The following is a 19,465-nucleotide window of genomic DNA, read 5'->3' as shown; positions in this document are numbered from 1 at the left end:
ATATTTTGCTTAGCAAGCTACAGTCACAGAATACCAGTGCTATAAGTAAAGTCCTGATGTCAGCCACAGTGCTGTTCTGACTATCCATCTGCTCAGGTTTTGGCAGTAGAAATCACATTTTACTGCATTTTGGAGCAGAAATTAAGAACAGTGGGGTGTATTACCACTCTCCAGATTATATTAGATATGACAGCTGTTTGTGATTGGATATGTGAAAGAGCCTTGCCCCATCTCCTTCAATATGCTTTATGGATTTTTTGGTTGAACTGGACTGAATAGCAGTTGAACTACTGCTATTGGCAGTTCAGACATAAAAGCATTTTGCCAAGCACTACCTCCATCAAGCTTTCTTAGCCTTCTAAGACAAATACTTCTCTATGTAAGCTTATCGTTGGGAAATGACCATGATGGTTTGGAGGAAGAGAGGAAAGGAGAGAGGAAAGTATTGCAGGAGATGTGCAGAAACATATTTCCTCTTTCCACTTCTACTAATTTACACACATATCCCTTAGGTCTGTTCCATATATTGCTACTATATACACAAAATCCTGGTTTAAAAAGGTACATCTGGAAATGATGATGAAAATCCTGAAAGCTAGGAAGAACTAGCAATTTCTTTGGCTTCTAGCCTATCTTGATTTTCTCTCATTTACTCTCAAATTAACCTCAGTAATTTGAATTTGGCCAACACGTATTCCCAGAAATAATTCAAACTTCATTTGAAGATCCTAATAATAAGTGTGATAGTAAAAATATTGGTTTTGTTAATATTTCCTGCTTATCTTGGTGATTTCGATAATGGAATAATTATGGCTTTTGTAAAAGTGCACTTAATTTCTCATCGAAATTATTCAGCTTTAAGTCCAGAACATTTAGCTTCATCACATTTTAATTTTTTTAGTGAGTTGGAAAAATTTTATTAAACCTAGTATTTTCTCTTCCTGAAGATATTTTTACAACAGAATCACTTTGCCTCTCACACTTCCCTTCAATATACTAAACAAAGTGAACCCTTCTATTCTTTTAAAAAAGCCATGTATTACAGACCTTTCGTCACTTCCAGTCTTAGCACCTCCCTATGTGCAATTTTCCACCATCCTTCTAAAAATGTGAATAGCCATGGAGTTCAGTGTGTTCCTTCTGTAGGAAAAAAAGCCATTTACAGAGGTAAAGCCATGTATTTGCTAATTTGTTTCCTCTGTAAGTAAGGATAACACCAGACCTTTTTGCTACAACATAACATTGTGATTCTATTCTTAGTTAAGTTTGGAAAATGCTTTTTGCCAAGAGGGGTGTGGCAGCAACTTCTGTACTTGGATCTGGTAACATTCATACATCTTCTTTTTTTTAATTATTTAACGAAACTTGTAAGTACAACTATCTAGCCTTCATTACTTGTGACTCAGTGTTGTCTTTGTCTAATGTGTACATAGGTATTATTATTTTTTTTAATCTGATTCTTGATTACTTATGAGTATATCAAGTCATGCTGCACTGAAAGCTGCTCCTTGAAGATCTTCAATGGAAATTCCTGTTCTAGATACTCCATTCACCTGTTATTTCTTATCAGTGACAAGGTTTGAGAGCTTTGGGTCATCTCTCATCTAATTATCTTGTGCATAAATGCCAGATTTCAATCTGAAGGTCATAAAGTATAAATCAAACTGCTTACTCAAAGGCTTTGTGTTTTACAGAGTCTTTATCAACCAAACTCATTATCTCAATTCAAATTTATGTTATATATTGTAAAACAGATATACTCTGGGGGATTCTTTTGGTTTCTGGGTTTTTTTGCTACAGTGCTGCCATTAATAATATTCTCTCCCATCACTTCTTTATGGATTGAATCCAGTCTGACTTTTTCTGTTATTATTCTTAAGTAGACTGTGACTCTCCAAGCAAAATATTGTCCGATATGCAGGAGAAGTAAAACAGCATTTGATGCTGGTGTCATGACAGGCTGTCTGGAGGAAAAGATCAAGACTGTTAATCAGTGTAATATATGCATTAGCAGCCAGCCCGGTAGATTATCTTTCTAATTCATTGAACCTCTAGGAACTGGAAAAGTTAGCACTAAACACCCTACATGCTGCACAAAGCTTTGCAGTTCACAAGGCACCCTTGCAGTTACTAAGGTTTGTTATATCAGTAGGAATGCAACCGAGAGATTTAAAATTTACGTATCTGTGACCTTTATACGTGATTTTGTATGAACATCGAATCCAAATGCAAAATTTGAAGGATCATCACATCTTTGCTTGCAAACTTTGAACACTATTGATTTTGCTCTTTAATTTTTGTCTCAGCCGTATCAGTTAATAACAGCTTTTGAATGTATATGCTTGCTGATGTTGCTATGGTTCCCTTTGCTGTGCTGAGCAAAACCCCATGAAATGAATTTGCATTTTGCTGAGAGAAATCTGTTTTTTGCTTCTTCTCACCAGGAGATCATTCTTTGTGATATTTCAGTCTCTTGCTGAGAACATTGTCTTAAAATTGTGGAGAATCATGGCTTTATGTGAGGTGATGATAACAAAAAACACATGTGGCTATTCTTAAAACAAATACTATTCTTTATCAAGATGCTGTGTTGAAATGTAACAAAGGTTATTTCATCAAGTTAACACAACAAGAAGAGGAAACAAACAGAACTCAGAACACCGTATTTAACAATAATTTATTGTAATGGTGCAAATAGACTTTGTTTTCTTCTTTTTTTTTTCTTTAAAGATAGAAACCAGAAGAAAAGAATTAAGGTATTTGAATATGTGCAAGAAATAAAGAAAATTTTAAATTGCTTTTATTTTCATATTTCATTACTAGAAGAAGATGTCATATATCAAAGAAAACCTTCTAATGTTTTAGATATTCACCCTAAAATTGAGCAAAAAATAGAAATAAGCTATTGCTTCTATGAGCCAACATTTTGTGTTACTGTCTGATGTACCTAATATTCATATAATCTAACTAAAGTGCTTAAATCATGGATTAGGGAATAACACTTGCAAAATGTCTACATCTCCTGAACTGATTGTGTTTATAGAAAAAAACCCCAACCCTACAGATACTATAATTGCAAAAATGTGGTGGTTTGTTGTGCTATTGGAAATACAGGGATATAATTTTGCTACAGAGCTCTACATCAGTCTAGAATGGAAAGGCTGCACCATGAGAGTCTAAATGATGCTCACTGCCAGGATCCTTGTGAATATGCAAAGGCATCTATTTATCTTGAGGATATATGACTTGCTCCTCTTCTCAGCAGGCAGAGACATGACAAAATCTGGAACTGGAGGCCATAGAACACTCTGCGTCTTCTCTTCATGTAGCCACACATATTGGAGTGTTGTTGCTAGTGTAACTTAAGGCAATTTATTTGCTCTTCAAAGCAGAAAGGAAGAGTTTAAATTCCCCACCTTAATGAAACATGGACTTCCGAGTGACAGGAGACCACTTCCATGGCACTCCTTTTCCCTCCTCCTTCCTTCCCTAGGGCTAGTGAAGTAAGGACCAGGTATTCCCAAGGCAAAATGTTAGCACTCTTCCTGGTATTAGCAGGTAATAATGCTAGCATTTATAGCTGCAAGTTTTGTCAGAAGGGAAAAGTTATTTCTTAGAGGCCATGATGCAGAAGAAAGCAGGCAGGATGCTGCAAGGATCCTGTCCTCTCAGGAAAGGCTGTTTTACTATATGGCACATTTTGATAATAGGGAGAAATGAACCAAATCTAAACATAATTTGAGATCTAATGGTGCATTCCAAAATGTTCAAAATGTTTAAAATCTTTCTTTATAGGATCTGCCAAGTAGCTTGTGAAGCTGCTTATTATTCCAGGCCTAGGCATCAGAAGATAGTGACAACTTCAACTCAAAATGAGAAAAGCTGATGACTAAATCACCCATGAGAGGTATTGGAATTATTTTCCAATGCTAGACTTAGACTCATAACACCTGCAAGCCCTACAGTATTAGAAAACATTGCTAAAGTGTTTGTGCCTAAGACCAGTTCTCAGAAAGAAATCAGAGAGCACATGTTCATGAGCTGAACTTAACCCAAGCATAAATAGCATAAATAGCACTTTAGCTTCATGTAAAAGGACATTCTTCTTCAAAAGCTCGGTCAGATGACTGATCACAGCTAGCAATTATTCAAGCAGATAAATCAAGGTTTTGTCATTAATGGAGATGGTAATTGAATACATTGATTAATGTAATTAAGGGTAATCCAGCGTTCAGACTTTCAGTCCGAGTCAGCATTAGATATTATTTAGAGTTTTATTTTGTAGGAAGCTCCACTTATTCAGTTTCTCAAACTCCATGCAAACATCTTCTCTAAAAAATATTAGAAGGTGTTTTGCTGCTGGAGGTACTGACTCTGAGATAAAAATACCCAGTTGTTTTCACAGAGAAACAAATGCTGAATCTATTGAAGTAAGGAAAGTTATGTGTAATTCTATTTTCTCCAGTGTCCCTGTCATATTCTAGCATAAGTGTCTCAGAAAGTTATAGTCTTTGAGAGCAGAGTAGAAATGATGCAAAGCATCCAGATGATTTGTTCTTTCTTCATATTTAACATGGTCATAGGAGCAAAGTTTGCTTTTTAGAAGGCAATAAAACTTGAGAACAAGAGAAGATAAGCCATATCCCTTAAAAATGTGGTAAATCATTTGCCCTCTTTCCTATGGCAAGCAGGCAGGAATATTTATAATTTATTTTAATATAATTTTTAATTTATTTTAATATAATTTCAGTACAAATATAAAGACCTTAATTTTCCACCTCGTTTGGGGGGTGTTATATGTGTGGCATCAGGAAGTCAACCGAAAACTGGCTGGCCTGGGTCACGAACACCACAGGATGCAGTGTTTCCCTGTGCAGTTACTGTTTGCATCCTCACAGATATTGCTTATATTTAATGTGAGATGACAACAACTGTTAAATGCAGAATGACTTCCCTTTACTGTCCAAGAGATAGAAAATAATGGTTAATTCAGAAAACTTCTTGTGCCTTAGTATTCTTTTCTCCTGAACATGTAGCTCCTTAGAATCCCATTTCATGCTATATGATTAATTATGCAAATAGCCAATAGCAGATTTGTACAAGAGGACATAAGGTTTTACAGGATCTATCTGCTATTACAGTGAAAGAGGAATTTAACAGGACACTCCTTTTTAGTGCAGTAAGGTGTTTTCAGCTTAAAGCCTTAACTTGCTAAGGTATATCTCCTCTGGGAGACCTGCTTAAGGCAGTGGCACGGGATGGTACGTTTTCCATGGCATGTAAAAATGTTTAGTGGCTTAGACAATGGTCCTAGGAGGTACTCTTAAGAGTGACTTATAGAAAATCAAAGTGAAAACCACTTTGAGATCTTCCAGTATAAAAATCAAACTGTATCATGATATGACTATGTTTTTCAATTTTCTTTTTTTTTTCAGTTAAATTCAAGAAGATAGGAGTCTAAGCCAATACTGTAATGAGTATAAGGTTGACAGTAATTTTCTAAGGAGTGAAAAAGGGTTCAGAGGGGGTTTTTAATGACATTACTCTGACTTGATGCTTTATTAGGGAGAAAAAATGAATGGAAGACAATTCTGGAAAAGATCATGTAAGTCAGTGTTTTAGGACAGGAACCAGCTATTCTGGTTAATTCAGAGAAAAAATAAGTTACTGTCCTGTTAATATACAGAAGAAATAGGCCAGGTCAGTGGTAATCATTGGTAAGGCAGATTATAAAATCAAAATGACTGGAACCATCCATTTGTTTCAAGCTAGAACGCATATCTCTTTATCAGAGACAAAACATCAGTTGTTAAACTTGTTATAGAGAGCCTTTAAAGTTCTTCTCAATTCATGTTATTTCAGGCTTCACCTGTACATCTCTTCTTTCACCCCAAGAGATATACAGTATTATTTCAGCCTCAGAGAAGTCTTCATTGGAGATTTCCTGACAATACAAGTCATTCTGAAAGTTAAAGAAGCTTATTAAATGTGTTTAAGGAAATCCTTCTTCCTTGTGATTTAACGTTATACCTGAATTCCCATAAAATTATACAAGTCTGTTATCTGTGAAGGACCCACGATGAATAGATAAAACAGATTTTTAAAACTGATTTTATTTTCCTTTCACTAGGATGGTTCTCTATTTCATTTTGCTGCTATTCCTCCCCTTTCTTTCTTTTTTTTTCTGTTCACTCTTTGCTATGATAATTCAATAGTTGTAACTCACACTATCCAAAACCACAGTGTCCATACGATGAATAAGGTGATTAAGAAAGGGATTACAGCAACCTTCTTTGAGCATAAAATAATTACCTTCTAGAAGACTGTCCTGTCCTATGTTAGCAATGCATAGAAATTAATAGAAATATTGTTGTGTTACATGTGGAAAATAAAACAGACAAAGGGATTAGTATTTACAATGGCTGTGACCAGGACTGGTTTTCTTCCCAGTCAAAGAAATCAAATACCTTTAATATTATTAAGAACTAATGTTGTGCTGAAAAGGCAATACATTTTGTTAACTCATCAAAGTGGATCTATGTATTCAGACCTAAATGAAAAGTGTTTCATTTATAAGCATTCTCTCTTTTCTATAACTGCATATCCATTAATTTAGTTCTGTCTTATCTCATTACTGAAAATTACTTAGCTCATCTTCCTGTCATCATTTGAAAGCAGTTTGGTTAGGAAAGAACATCTAAGCTCTCTTCCTTGTGTTTCTGGTTCCTTGGGCATTGAAAAAGGCATTTCCATCGTGCGGCACCTAAAAAACATCAAGTAATCCTAGTAATGGAAGAACATTCTTGTAGCTGTCATATGAGTTAGCAGACTGAGGTAAAGAATGGTGGGAAATCAAGCACATGCTCTGGGCTGATATCCTGGTAAGAATTACTCATGTTACATCTATGTTATTCTGTGCTTTTCAGTGGCCATCATTAGCAACAGGAGGTTTTGTCTTAGGTCACAACTAAGTGTCCACCACGGTAAATAAATAAATAAATAAATAAATAAAATATCTAGAGTGAAATAGAGCAACAAAATGTGTTTTTTCTGTTAATAGAAATGAAGTCCATCTCCCATGAAAGCAGAAAGTTTTCCTTGCAAAATAATTAGTACACCTTGCAGGTAAGTAAATAAGTGGCCTGAATTATGTCAAGCAGCTACCTCTCTTCAGATTGGTTCTATAACATTTGATACTATGTTTTTATTTTTAATTTGAACATTTGTCTGAAGTATGAAAATTTCAGAACTCAAATAATGAAGTATGAGTTATCAGCATCAATACATTGACAATTAAGGTAAGTTTTTAGATAATTTTGTAGCAATGTATTGACTTTATAAGGTTGTCATGCTCACAGATGATACCACCAGCTTTAGGATGAATGATTGCAACAAACTGGATGCACAAAAACCAGTCTTCTGTTGACACTTAGAAACTTCGTAGCCAGAAAAATTCATTATCACAGTATTATATCATCATTTGTATAACCTGTTATTTAGTTAGTCAACTGAATTTTGCTGAACCTTAAAAATAGTTCTATCTTTATCATACTCTTAGCTTAAGCAACAGGAAACAACTGTTGCTGTGTAATTGCTAGTAGATGTTATTTTTTTAGTAATAATCCTGTCTTGCGCTTATGTTTAACACAAATTTTTCCTCTCGCATACAAAAAATGTTTATTCAGAGAAGGATATCTAGAAACTATAAAGTATCATTTATGGCTTCCTGATGCTGTGCGCTGATCTGAGTCAGTATGAAGGCTATACAAGATAAGAATTGGGAGAACACAACTGTACTGCTTTTTTGTGCCAGATCTTTCTTTCACTGCAGCTGGCAGTGACGAGGACATTACCTAGAGCAGCTTTAAACTAGTTTTTCACTTGAAGCAGCTTTTGTTAATTTGTACTGCCTCAAAACAGTGAGCTGAAATGTAGACGAGAACATGAAACGCTCTGTCCAAAGATCACTGGCTAGCAACTAGGTAGTTGTCTGGCAGGTGTTTGTAGGCAGACATATGTAGAAGGACAACCAATTTGTTCTGCAAATAATAATAATTAGTGACTTTGCAACTTGCAGTGATAGTCAGCAGCTGCCAGTGAACCAGCATCTGGAGCTTTCAGCAAAGGCACACAAGGCTTCTGTCCCAATTTGTTTTTTGAGTCTGCCTCTCCAAAAGGCAGTCTTAGGCATACTTTCTCTCTATGTCATGGAAGCTGTTGCAGAAAATACCTGGTTGTTCCCTAGAACATGGATCCTGGAGAATTTGGACCGTCTGGTATTCATCCAATCCCCACAATATCCACCACACCCACCCCACAATCAACACAATTACTTTTTTGTAATTAAGGTATCAGGTGATTTGGGCACACTCTGCAGGTTTTCCCCCTTTCCAGTTGCTTTCAGGAGAGGAAGCCTCCAGAGAGTGCTGTGAGAGTTGAGCAATATCACCTAGAAATAAGCAACCTTACTCCTTGCTTCCCAGATAGACCTTTTTCACAGAAAACAATATACAGTAAATTGAAAATACATCAAGCTGTTAACAGCAGCTGCCAGAACTCCCACAGGTACTGCAGTTTTATCACAGAGCCACTATCTCTTAGTGCAGCTTCCTTCCTGCAGGCTATGAGAGCTTCTGCATGGCCAAAAGGCATACAGCAGCTTACTGACACACATACTGAGTAGATTCAACTTCCCCTAAACCAGTGTCCTGCTTCCAAGGTCACTTCAGCCTGTTCCCCCTGCTGCTTTATCTTCAGGCTAACTAAGTCACTGCTTGATTTCATCTGCCTACCCCAGCCTTTCCTGTGTGTCCTCTCACATCCCTGTTACTCTATGAGAGCTTCTTGGCACCTCCCTATTCTTCACAGATGGTTTATCTTCTAACACCTACTTAATTCTAGGTAATGCTGGCAAGCAAAGGAATCACTTCTTCCTATCCTATTCGCTCTTGTCATTTACTCAAAAGCCAAGATGGCCATAAGCAGATTGCCCTCTTTTTCCAGCATTCAGTACAGTGGATCCACCATTCAGTACAGTGTGTGAAAACTGCTCTGTTAGGATTATTGGCTTCCCTGACAGGTTTAGTAGAACACATGCTTTAGAAAAGGTAAACCAAATGGTGGAAGGTAGGATGGAAGCATGTTAATCCCAAGGCTAACTGGAGAATTAGGAGACAAACTCATTGTGGATCCCCAGAGAATATGGTAGATTGGTAGGGTATATTAGTGAATAACATTTAGATGTTGAAACTCACTGCATACATTTCAACTTCTTGTCTACTAACCTCATTAGTGCCCACTGTGATGATTTTCTGACTTTTAAAACCCCAAGTATGGCATTTGGGGAACATTCCTCTCAAATAAAAGTCTTCTGTATGTCTTAGAGAGTTGCAGCCACTTCACTTTACGAGCGATGGACTGAGCCACTGCTACTTATGGTCCATTACATTGTTGTAGACACACCAAAAGAGCACTCCTCTACCCAGTGAAGAAAATATTTCTCTTTCTGCAGGGTTGACTCTTCAGCTTCATTTTCCTCCCAAGAAAAATCTTCTCTGTGCTTATATTGATGAAAAACCGTAAGCATAACAAAAGAATTGGCTTTAAGAAAACAGCTAGAGGATTAATCACTTGAGAGAAATATGTATATTTGGTCAGTTCTGAGTACAGGAATATTTTGGAAATCCTGCGTCAAAACAGATTACATTTTCTGCAGAGCCAGAATATCTGCCAAGAACTAGTAAAAGTAACAACTCTGTTTAAAAGTACTATGTTGAAAAATTAAAAAAAAAAAAAAGATATTTGAGGTTGAATATTATGAAATACAATTCTGGGGAAGTGAACTGGCAAAAAATGTGCAGGGCCAGTCATTAGGGTATTAAGTAACCTCAAATCTCATTCAGCTGTGACAACAAAGAGTTTAATCCTTTGTGGCTTACTACCAAAATGTGAAATTCACACCCTTGGAGAGAAAGCCTTAATTAGAAAAGGTACCACAGTACGTACTAATCAACCCTCTTCAGTCATTACAGATATGCCAAAAGCTGAATGAGCATGAAGTCTGGGAACAAGGGAACTCCTGAGAGTTTTTGGAAATACAAGATCCACCTGAGAAAATATTATGTATTACATGTTCTAGGTAATGAATATTGTCCTTAGGGGAGAGGACTAAGGCTAATATATGCAAACTTGGGATTAGGCTTTTGATTTTTCACCTTTTTTTTTTTTTACATAATAACCACCTTTCTGCATATCATTCTTACCCTTCTTAACAGCTATGAAATAGTTTTACTATGAAGTAGTTTTATAGATAGGGAATGAAGAATCAAGGAACACACTTTTTGTCAGTTTATCAAAGATACTTTCAATTGAAAGCTAAGATGCATAGTTCAGAAGAGCGTTTTTTTGTTCTAAGGAAGATTGCATTTATCATGCCAAGAAAAGGAAAAAAAATTAAAATATTTCATTAAAAAATGTTTATATAATTTAATGATACATCTACTTGTTAGCTCAATATAGGAGACAGTAAGTCTAAGTTTACAAAATGTTCTTATAGGAATAAACTGTAAGATTAGTAAAATTCAGGCTCTCGATCCTCGCACTGTTATTTTCTGAGTGGTAAATCACTGAGGGTCATAGAGTATACAAAAAGCAAGTGATTTATGTTTCAGCATTTACAAAGAATAAGAGTTATGAAGCAGATACTTTGAGTAGGATGTAATGAAAATATTTGCCTAACTTTACACTCAGACTTCATAAATAGGTAATATGACGTTATTTTTTTAGCATTGTTTCCATTCTGCTAATGCTCAAAACAGCAAGAAAGAGTAGGAACCTTCAAAGGTACCGCATGCCCACATATTTACAAGACAAATAGATAAGTCAGAGAAAGAAAAGAAAATAAATGAAAGACACATCTTAAAACACGTCATGGCCAGGAAAAGACCACTCCAGCACTGTTTAACATCCTTGTATAAAACACGGACAGTGGGCTTGAGTGCGCCCACAGCAAATGTGCCAACAACACCCAGCTGCATCATGTACTCAACATGCTGGAGGAAAAGGATGCAATCCAGAGGGACCCTGGGAGGTGGGCGTCTGCAAACCTCATGAAGTTCAACAAGGCCAACATGCGCCTGGGTCATGGCAATCCCCAGTACTAATACAGATGAACTGATCAAGAGCAGCCCAGCCAAGAAGGGCTTGGGATGGCTGATGGAGGAGATGCTGGACATGAGCCAGCAATGTGCACTGGCAGCACAGAAAGCATCTTGGGCTGCATCAAAAAAACATGGACAGCAGGTTGAGGAAGGTAATTCTGTTCCTCTATTCTACTCTTGTGGGATCCCCCCAGGAGATCCCATCCAGCTCTGGGTCCCCCAGCTTAAGGATGTGGACCCGCTGGAACAAGTCCAGAGGAGGGCCACAAAGTTGACCAGAGGGCTGGAGTACTTCTCCTATGAAGGGAAGTTGAGAGAGTTGGAGTTCTTCAGCCTGGAGAAGAGAAGGCTCTGGAGACACGTTATAGCAGCTTTCCAATACTTAAAGGGGACCTACAAGAAAGCTGGAGAGGGACTTGCTACAAGGGCATGTAGCAATAGGTTAAGGGTGGAATAGCTTTAAACTGAAGGAGGGTAGGTTTATATTAGATGTTAGGGAGAAATTATTTACTGTGTCAGTGGTAAGGCACTAGAACAGGTTACCCAGAGAGGTTGTGTACTCTCCATACCTGGAGGTGTTCAAGAACAGGTTGGACAGGGTTTTGAGAAACCTGATCTAGTGAGAGGGTCCCTGCCCATGGCAGGGATTGGAACTGTTTAAAGTTCCTTCCAACCCAAACCATTCTACAATGCTTTGTAATTATCGTGTCCGTGTTTGTCATGCTGGACTAGTGGAACATCTCAGCAGCAACATGCACTATAACACACCTAAACCTGCCTGAGACTGTATATATGATTAGAGAGTGCAGTTATACAAGCACACAGACCCAACACATAAATATTTAAATTAACAGTTCTGATTAGATTTGCAGCTCATAATTTTCACCAGGACAATCCACTGAGTATTAATTCTTATCAGTACTTGTGTGTGTCAGTGTGTTGAGGGAGTATTTGGACTCTTGTCCAAATATGTCCAGGCTATGACTCTGTTTTCCTGCAATGTAACTCATGCAGAGTTACAGCCTGTGACTATCAGGTGTACATATAAGGGATTTAGTGGAGATGTAGCATATCCATCAGCAGTTCCAGTCTGTGCATAAGAGAAGTTATAGACGAGGTTTGTAGGGACTGTAGGGTCTACTCTGCCTGCCCACACAGTCCCAGGAGGGACCAAAGCACCAGCGCATTGCAGCCTTCATATCTTGCATGCCTGAGTACCCCGAGTACAAACTGTCCTCATGGCTGGACTGCTCAGCTGGTGTTCGTGATGGGAATGTACTGTGGTTCCTAATGCTCCTAAGGTTGTTTTTTTGAAGTAAGGTCAAGCTGGCTCAGTCAGCACAAAAGGCACATTCACACACTAGAAGTCTGCTGCTTCTCAGTACAAGGCAGTGTTTGAATGTAAAAACTGGAAAGAAGGTATTGAGATAGCTTTTGCTTTAGACAATAGTTTGAGAATTTTTCCAGACATGATCTGCCCTTGAAATTTCCAATATCTGCTCAGAGTAAAGTAGCAATGTCCTGTTTCAGTAAGGCTTTTAAAACAGATGTAAGGCCTCTTCTGTCAATACAGGATGTCGGGATTTACTTTTAAAAATAAATAATGGTGTTTCATGGTCCTTTTACTTACTTTTTCAGCTACTTCCCACTCTCTCTGTCATACCTCTATTAAAGTGCTCCTCCAAATCACAGTAAGGGTCCTACCACAAAGACCTACCATTCTTTTTTAAGATAATCACTAAAAAGAGAAGTTTACTTTTTACTAGAACTCCATATATGTGGTAAGTTTTAGAGACTAGCCTTAACGTTATTGTATTACTTCTTCCTGAAAGGTATACTGGTGCTGCAAGAACATGTCTGTATTTTTAGGCATTTTCCTCTCCTACCTCTATCCCAGCTTCATATCAGCACATGACTTTGGCACTTGCTACATCCTCCAGCATATTACAGACTGTAATCTGTAAACATCTTAAGTAATTTTCCTTCCTAAGTACCATAAACTTCTTGTAGGTAAAGTTAGTTCTGTATAGTCTGTGAAGTCTCATATATTACCTCCTAAGACTTAAAGGCTGGTCTCAGATATCTTGTTTCCCCATCCATAAAACTATAATCTTATGAGGACCATTGATTTTTCAAGTTAGTGTTCTGTCTTCAACTCTCACCATAGCAAAAGTGGGTTTGTCTTATTATTTACACTGTGGAGTTTTTCCAGAAAGAACAACACTAACTGCCGCAGGAATGGGGAAGGAGAGGAAAAGCAAAGTGTTATTTATCACCGTAGCCTCGGGGTGTAAAAACAGACTGAGAATATAACATTCTTCCTTTTTTTTTTAAGACATTTCTATCATGATATTACTGTATAAAAGATTCATTTCCAGCTTTGGGTTTTTTTCTTTCCCTTGTGGAGTTGAAAAACTCACCAAATTTAAATAAGAAGAGAAAAAATAGCTCTCTTAACTGCTACAGCACAAACTGCAGCATATGAAATTGTCCAGATGTTTCTCATGGTGTGAACAATCAGAATGCCTGACAGAATGGAAAATCCTTGTGTGTACATTACATTGCAGTACACAATTAGAAATGTCTGCTGAAAGGAAGCAAAAGAAGCTCCAACTCTGTTCAAAATCACTGATGAGGGATGTATTACCCAGTTCTTCCTTTCTGTTTATGTGACACTTTACCCATGCATCTTCCTTTAGAAAGGGCTCCCCTATGAGGAAGATGTGCAGATACATCTATGGCATTGACTTGTTCTAGTCACCCATACCCTAAGAAAATACAGTGAAGTCTCTGAAGTATGTTTCCCCCTGGACTTGGTGAAACCAAGTCAGATTTTCAGAGTAATGTCTCCTATTTTGGGAGACCTTAGGAGCTTCTTCTCTGCTACCTTCTTATTGTCTTCTTTCATTATTTCCTCATCTGATGCCAGAGGAATTCCTCCTCCTTGATGAGCATGCCACCATAGTGCTCTCATAAGAACATGTATGATGTCCAACTTGTTGGGCATGCTGAGCAGCTATTCAGTTGCACAAGAAAGTCTGCAGGACTGATCAAGCTGTCTTTTCCAGACATGGAAGGGAAGGGTCTTTTTAGGTCAGTCAGGGAAGCATGCACTATGGTACTGGTACAGTGTTCTCTGAGATACTCAACCACTTCTGCTTTCAGCACTGGTCTTACAAATGTTATGCCTTTCTCTTCTGGCAAACACCATTTTTGCAGATAATGGCATTCTTCTGTTAATGAGTCCTGAAAAGCAGGAAGGATTTTGACCACCTTCTCTGCAACAGTTCTGATGATTACAATGAGGAAGGACTGCGTACAGAAAAACAGAGTGGGTTCGTTTATGACTGGATAGCAAAAAGCTTCCTTCTAGTTGCAAGATTGTATAAACATCCAGGCATTCAGGCTGTGCATTACTCTGGATGAAAGCATAAACATATACACTGCAGCACACTCTGTAGAAGGTAAATTACACATCAGTGTTAGATGTCTAGCCTATATTTGAATGAATGATTACAGTGCGATGAAGCACAATGTTAACTTTTACTTTAGCTTCAGTAACATGAAATTAATATAATATCGTAGTTGATTTATCAACAGACTAATAGTGGTCTGGTTTTGTGGGGTTTTATCAAGTCCATTTTCTTGATGTGTGCTGTGCTGTTAGCCATCCCCACTTTAGACAAATGCCATAAGGCAACACACTCTCTGAAGGGTATGGAAGCCCTCAGCAGGCCTATGGGAGTCTACTCAGCAGTAGGAGGTATGTGATTTATTCTGGTTCCCTGCTATGTATGTATGGTTTGTGAGGGTTTTGTATCCTTTGAAACTTATTTGACACTTAGCAATGAAAGTGCAAAACAGATGCACTGCAAAATCAGCATTCTTCAGTTGATTACACGACCTATAGTATTTTCTGCTCACTTGTCATATGTTATGTGGCTTTATTTGCCACATTTTAGAAAACACAGGAGAACTAAAAAGTCATAGACTTGACATTTTCTCTTATTCTTTATGAGTACTGCACACAGCCATTGATCCAACAGGATTTTGTGAAAGACAGCTACGAAAAAGGAAAGTTTTAATCTATTTGACATGACTGAAGGGTGTACCCAAGGGCTCTGCCTGCAGGGTATGCAGTAAAAAGAGAAAAGGCTTTTGCACTAAAACTTTCTCTTGGTTCTGCCATTGTGCAAGCTCTGGGAAAACACTGAAGTGTTCTGATGTGTCATGGCTTCACTTGTGCAGTGTCTGATATTAAACTGTGTCAGAAGACATCTTTATTTTCAGTGGACAGACTGATGGAATAACCACTTTTACCTTCTGTCTTTCCATCAAATTACTGTGTTGTGCTTGTTCATAATGATATCTTTCACATTAAATAAAAGCCAAATGTAATGTAGTTAATATAAAAGTGATTCCCTGGTAAAAATTCTCAGTATACAGGACAGATCCTTTAAAACTTGACCTTTTGCGTATATCACTTCCTCATGGGGACTGTCAAACAGTTCCCTAGATCTAAGACTTATGCCAGAATTTGAATTGGGCAGTTTGTGTTCCTCTCCTAAAACCATTAATTTTTGCTTAGATTCAAGTAGTACTGTAATTTTTCTTAAGAGATTTAATTTTTTTTTCACCTAAAATGTGACATTTTCAAGAGGAACTTGTTGAGATTTTTTTGTATAATTTCTTTTCTTGGGAAGAATTTCAATTTTTCTAACAATCCTAATGGAAACCATCACATGGGACACCTGAGTTTAGTTTTCAGTTGTTCTTTGTTGGTTTTGTGCTTCTGTGGGAATTACAGAGGCTAAATGAGATGAATAAATGGATTTTTAACAGGCTTATTACAAGGAACATTTGCCAACATGTTCTCAGCTTGAAACACAAAGCTCTTAAGATTTAATTTTTAGCAGCTTTTCTCCAAAAGTAAAATTTAATTAGAACCCAATTATTCTGCAACTCAGGCAACTGCTGAGGTAGTGCAATGGATATTCGGTCCCACATGGTCTGATTTATAACCCACAAGCACTTTGAGGAACTATTGTCCTCTCTATATTTATATGCATTTCCTATGGATATAAATAAGAACTTTGTGACTGGTTTGCATGTATTTGAGAAAAATTTAAAGTCGTGTAAGAATATTTTACTATATATTTACTATGGCTTTATACCACCAAGAATAAACACGCATAAATTCATGTTAAATTTCAGGGCTTGAGAGTTTCTATTGGAAAGATAAAGAGAAAGTAAGAGAATCTGAAATATCAGTATCACCTAATTCCTTAGTACAGAAAAACCTTCTTAGAAAATACAGAGTAAGGTTTCCTGTTTTGTACTCACACCAATGTAAGCCCAAAATAATGTTTCTGAACTCATGATTTCTAGTTATTCCAGACTTAAAATGAGGTCTTAACAAACATCTCTAAGCTATATGTCAATCCATTAGCATAAAAAATTTTTTAAAAAGACCAAAACCAAAGATCCAGACTACTGTCTTACTTCCATCACTTTTCTTTCAGAGAATTCCTGACACTTTTAAGGGCTTGCATCTGAGATTACTTGCTAGTTACATGACCAAAACTTATAGCAGAAAGTATTTTCATGTTCTCTCTATGTAAGGCGCAACATAAGGTACAAGACAATGCAGGGCAGAAGGGTCAAAAGCAGTTGGCCTGAAGAACTGGCCCTTCTTGACTCATTCTTTACTAAGTTTTGGTCAAATTTCAAGTGAAAAATAGCTGTGATTCCTTATCTTTTAATATTTAATGGGAAATGTTAATGATTAGGTGGTAATTAGTTGCTTACCTGATTAGCATTTCCTACAAGGTAATTTGATGTGGACTTAGGTTAACTTGTAAAGCTCAAGCTATTTTTTCCAAAAATCATTTTTTGGTTTTCAAAATGGCTTCTGTAAGAGAGAAACCTATATTTTAAAAACAATTTTCTGAATGGTCAGCATGATGATCAGCTTTGGCAGGTTAGCTAAATGGCAGTAAGATGCCAAATACTAAGTAAGTGTTTTGTTAAGACCTAGAAAAATTTTTCTTTTTTTGTAATGCAAAGCTCCTCTTACTTCTTTTCATTCTCTTATATACAAGAGCCTTAAAAATATTGTGTCTTTTTTCTCCAGTTACAGAGTCTGATTGCAGACCTGACAATGTCATGGGAATTGTCAACAGCTCTGCTTGTTGGCATCTGAATGTCACTGAATGCTGATACTGTACATCACCACTAACTTCTCAGATCACACATCTACAATCCGAGCACTGCCACAGAAAGCTGATGAGCGTTCCCAAAGAGGAGGAAGGACTCTATGACCTCCTATGTAAACAATCATTGATCTGCAGGATACAATCATGGAATCATAGAATTTTTAAGGCTAGAAAAGACATCTAAGATCATCAAGTCCAACGGTCAACGTAGCACCACTACCATGATCACCATTAAACCACGTCCTCAAGTGTGGCAGCCACATGTTTTTTGAACACTTCCAGGTACAATGATTCCACCACTTTCCTGGGCAGTCTGTTTCAATGCTTTATAACCCCTTCTCTGATTTTTTTCTCCCCTAATATTCAGTGTAAACTCTCCCTGGCACAACTTGAGGTCATTTCCTCTCATCCTGTCACTTGTTACGAGAGAGAAGAGACTGACCCCCACCTGGCTACAACCTCTTTTCAGGTAGCTGTGGAGAGTGATAAGTTTCCTCCTGAGGGAAACAGCCCCAGCTCCCTCAGCCACCTCTCATAAGATTTGTGCTCCAGACCCTTCAACAGCCCCATTGCCCTTCTCTGGACACACACCAGCACCTCAATGTCTTTCTTCTATTCAATGCTTGGTTACACACTGCTGAAAGGTAGAAAACTCCCTAGCAATGTGCTCCTTTTTTAACCCAAACCAGGCTGCTACTGTCATTATAAAATAATCATAAAACATCTTTTCATCTTTGAAAAGGAGCTGAGAAGATGGTTATCTTCCTAGCACGTACTTGCCCTTTTGGGAATCTCACAGGCACACTGGCCCTCCTGTACATACTGTGTAAAAGACCATTTCCTCCTCTCTGCACGTAGTTTCTGTCCTGTATTGCACTTGTGGGCAAAAGAGCCAAACTGGGAATTTGCATCTGCTCAGCTTTTAATAATATTATTCAGAAATACATCTTTATTAGCTGCTTTTCTGGTCAGGCACTGCTAAATCCTGTCCAGGTATAAGCTGATTTGAAGCTTTGATGTTTAATTGAAATGTATCCTCGAGCTGTTGTTAGTACTGGTCAGTGTGCTGGGAAATGCAGCCTGACTTCTTGTGATACAAGCTGCCAGTGTGATGCAAACACTTCGTTTCAATAAAGGCTAAACCCACAAAACCACTTTTCTGTGTAAGCACCACACAGAACATTCAAGAAAACCGCAGTAAAAGGTCATTAGAGTGACAAAGGAAAGATCTCCAAAATTACGAAATACTGGATTTACAGTGATCCTTGCTATCTTTAGCTCCTTCCCTGTGCCATGCATAAAGAGAAGTCCTATGGGAGTGGTTTGTGGTCCTAGAAGTCATGATACCAATGATGTCTCACTTAAAAGACAAGAGAGATGCACCAGTGATTTTAGCTTTTTCTGCTTTGTCAGCACTCTGGTCCAGCAGCTGAGCCAGGTTACTAGAAAAACCTGGCTATAGATCATACAGTCATGGAAGGGACATTAAAGATCATCTCGTTCCAATCACCCTGCCACAGGGAGGGGCACCTTTCACTAGACCAGGTTTCTCAGAGATCCATCCATTCTGGTCTTGAACAATTCCAGGGATGGGATATTCACAACATATCTGGGCAACCTGTTCCAGTGCCTCACCACCCTCACAGTAAAGAAGTTCTTCTAATATCCAACCTAAACCTACTTTCTTTCAGTTTGAAGCCATTCCTCCTTGTCCAGTTACTACATACTCTTGTAAATACTTTCTCTCCATCTTTCTTGTAGACCCTCTTTTTCCAGTCACCTTGGGCTTCACCTGACTGACAGGACTTTTCAAATATGGAAAGTGGCTTGGCAACTACATTAGACAATTCCCTGTGAATTCTGAGATGCATTTCATTGGGTCTGACTTAGGTACATTAAGGTTCCTCAAGTGGTCTTGAACCTGATCATTACTTAAAATGGGAGGTACTTGGCTCCCCCAGTCCCCATCCTGCTGTCCATCCACTCGAGATGGGTGGGCAAGGAGGTTGCCATTAAAGACTGAGAAAAAAAGTTATTGAGTGCTTCAGTTTTTTCCATTGTTACCAGTTTTTTCAGTGTTGTTCATCAGCA

Source organism: Pseudopipra pipra, chromosome 3 (genome assembly GCF_036250125.1).
Source record: "Pseudopipra pipra isolate bDixPip1 chromosome 3, bDixPip1.hap1, whole genome shotgun sequence".
Classification (NCBI taxonomy): domain Eukaryota; kingdom Metazoa; phylum Chordata; class Aves; order Passeriformes; family Pipridae; genus Pseudopipra; species Pseudopipra pipra.
The sequence above is the reverse complement of the archived record's forward strand: the minus strand, read 5'-3'. Positions refer to the sequence as shown.